A 3,457-nucleotide genomic window follows, 5' to 3' on the forward strand; every position below is an offset into this window, starting at 1 on the left:
AGAAACCTCTCCACTACTATTCAAGATATGGAACACGAAATTGATCAAATGTTAAAGCAAAATCTTGAAGTTCATTAAACCAAAAGCAAAAATATCATTTATATCTATTTACTAACAATTTTATTTGAGAAGTCACTTTGGGTGCTCTATGGTATGATTAAGTTGTACAGAAATATAGGTGGATAGGATAGATGATATGTAGAGAGGTATAAAATTAGAGATAACATTATGAACTGCAAATATAAATATGTTCTACAGAGATATCTACACTGAAACAAAGAAAACAACATTAAGAAAGCAAACTCTACTTTGTTACACAACTACTTAAATAAAAAAAGAAAATGTAAAAATAAAAGAAAGGATGGAAAGAAAGGAAGGATAAAGGTAGGAAAGAAGAAAGAAAGGAAAGAAAGAGAAAAAAAGAGAAAGGAGGAAAGGGAACGAAGATAGGTAGAATAAGTCCTAAAATTAACAAGCCTGAAAGATAACAAAGAAGGTGGTGGATGGACGAATGCTGTACAACATTACAACTCCTCATTATAGAAACAGTGGTAAGAACCGACAACTTAGTAGTCAGAAAGCCAAACATCAGAGTTCCCAGTGAATATCACGTGAAAAAATTTGTCTCATCACTTTATTATACACATACTTTAGTTTTTTCAGTTTTGGGTTTGAACTCAAAACCTTATAATTACGTGACTGGCATGCTGGCATACTGCCACTTTAGCTATACCTACTGGTTATTTTGGAGAAAGTGTCTTATGGAGTCTCCTGCCCAAGATAGCTTCATAATATATCTTACTAGATCTTAGCCTCCCGAATAGCTAGATTACAGGCCTAAACCACTGGTAACTGTCTTATTTTTTACATTTTCAATTGAATATAAAAATGTATCCTTTTTATTACTTTAATATCTCTTTTAGATACTGGGACTATATTTTCTAAAAAATTCTGTTTCCTATTGCCTAATTATCGTATTATATAAGTAACATTAACAGCTGGGTGTTTATGAAAAACTCTAATGGCTTTGCTTTCTAATTTCCAATTTATTTAATTCAGATGATCTTTTATTGGACTCCAATTTACATGAGCCCTTTGAAAACAGGTCTGCCATAAAAAATTCAAGCCAAATTTGTCTTAATGTCTGACTCTCTTTAATCCTCAAATTGTCCTCATAGCCTTTACTTTACTTATCATAATTAAAATTTAACACTACAGGAAATGGTAATGAACTGGAAATTATAAAAGAATATTTTCAAATGAATCTATGACATGATAATAATCATAATTATAAATTACAACTCTTTCTAAGGCATAAAATTAATAAGCTGAATATGGTATATTTCTCTGCATCAAACCAACTAAATTTACAGCACTCAGGATATTGCAATGTGTGTCTTTCATTCTCAAGTATATCATTATTTTCTATTTTCTATTAATTGTAAAAAGGAAATTATAAATATGGTTGGTAAGTTCTATTCTGAGTTTTTAAATGTTGGTTTTTGTTTTGATCTTATTTGTTTTAATAATAGATATTTATTCTACCTCATCCCAATGCCTTATGCTTTTGCTTTTCTCTCTGAAGTTATTTAATATTATATTTTAAAGGGAGATTACGGTTAAAAACAGATTTAGAAATGAATTTTTATGGATGTGTGGAATCTCTACCTCAGAGTTATCTAATACTTGTTTTTGCTAGTGATATATTTTACCACCTAATATGCTTGGGTCACTTCATCTTTTAAGCTAAACATTTCTATTGCAAATCATTTTAATAAGGAAGACATTTTCCCATGACAGTATGGCTTATAAGTGGTCAAAATCATCTTTAATCCATTTTGCATGGTTCCCTTTTAGCTTATATCACTTTCTAAGTATGCTCTTTTTTATTTTGGAAATATTATTGCAATATCAAGCCCATGAATTTTTGAACCTAAAAAGTATAGAACAAAAGGTTATTATTTTTTTATTTTGATGAGGATCAAATGTCCACACTTGCAGACTGAATTTGCTGTTGGTGAAAACAAGGTTCATAATGTGTTAGTTCTCCTTCAAGGGGCCATCAAAAGACAAAAAGGGGATTCAAAAACAAGTATAGAATTATTATTCCATTGTGAAATGGACGGCATCCTTCCACTTGTGGCAAGCTGGAGGAAAGGTAGGACTATGGGTTAAACAAAAGAAGCCAGATACAGAAGGACAAACCCTACATATTCTAACACACTTATAAAGACTTAGAAAGTTGATTGTAGAGCAGAATAGAGAGGGATGACAAAGAGTGGCCATGAAATACTCATTTTTTTCATTATCACATTCTGTCCATTAGGAAAATGTCACCAGTAAAGTAAAGGAACACTTCCTAAAAGCATCTAACTTTTATCACAGAATTGAGGACAGGAACATATCTAAGAGATACATGGCATTCTGTGCTGCTATAATTCTCTTCATGTTTTTCAGTTATGCAGTAAGAATTAAAATGTGAGAACAATTACAGAAGAAGCCCTTAGGCTGTAATAAGACTTGTTTACTGATTTATATCTACTAGTGTGTCATACTGTTGTTGATGAGGAATTATATTCCCTAAATGACTGATCTTAGAAAAGATTAATTTATCAGCTAATCTATTTCCACATCAAGATCTGACAATTATTGATACTGGTAAGAGTTTCGAGAAATAGAATAGATATGAATTTTTATGGAAGTCAGTTAGTTTTACTCTAGAAAGTTTGTACACACGTTTTGTGTTTGCTTTACTTTTTTGTCAGGGACTGGGCACTGTCCCTGAGCTCTTTTACACAAGGTTAACACTCTCCCACTTTGAACCACAGTTCTACTTCTGGTTTTCTGGTGGTTTATTGGAAATAAAAGTTTCATAGCCTTTCCTTCCTGGGTTGGCTTTGAACCAAGATCCTGTGATTTTAGCCTAATAAGTAATTAGGATTACAGACATGAACCACCAGTTTTGTATTACATTTTAAAAGAACTTGAATGATGATTTGGATTCAAATGTAAAAAAAATACCTGGTAACTGTGCATCAAATAGGTTTCTGAATCTCAGTTATATGATCATTGAGTTACTTCATACTTTGAGAAATTGGAACTTAATTATGATACCAGATAAATTATATTAAAAGTTAAATTCTAAGGGAACACCAATGTTTTACTAGAGTCAAAAATGAAAATAAATATATGAGGGCATAAAGGAAATGAAAATATTTGGGTAAATGCCCAAAAGTGGGATTGCTGGGTCATAGGGGAGCTCTATGTGGAGTCTTTTGAGGAACCTTCATACTGCTTTCCAAAATGATTGAACAAGTTTACACTCCCACCAACAATGCAGTAAGGTTCCCTTCTGTCCACATCCCCTCCAGCATCTGTTGTTATTAGAGGTCTTGATTATAGCCATTCTAACTGAGGTGAGGTGGTATCTCAATGTTGTTTTGATTTGCATTTCTTT

This window comes from Dipodomys ordii, unplaced genomic scaffold (assembly GCF_000151885.1).
Source record: "Dipodomys ordii isolate 6190 unplaced genomic scaffold, Dord_2.0 Scaffold17, whole genome shotgun sequence".
NCBI classification, from domain to species: domain Eukaryota; kingdom Metazoa; phylum Chordata; class Mammalia; order Rodentia; family Heteromyidae; genus Dipodomys; species Dipodomys ordii.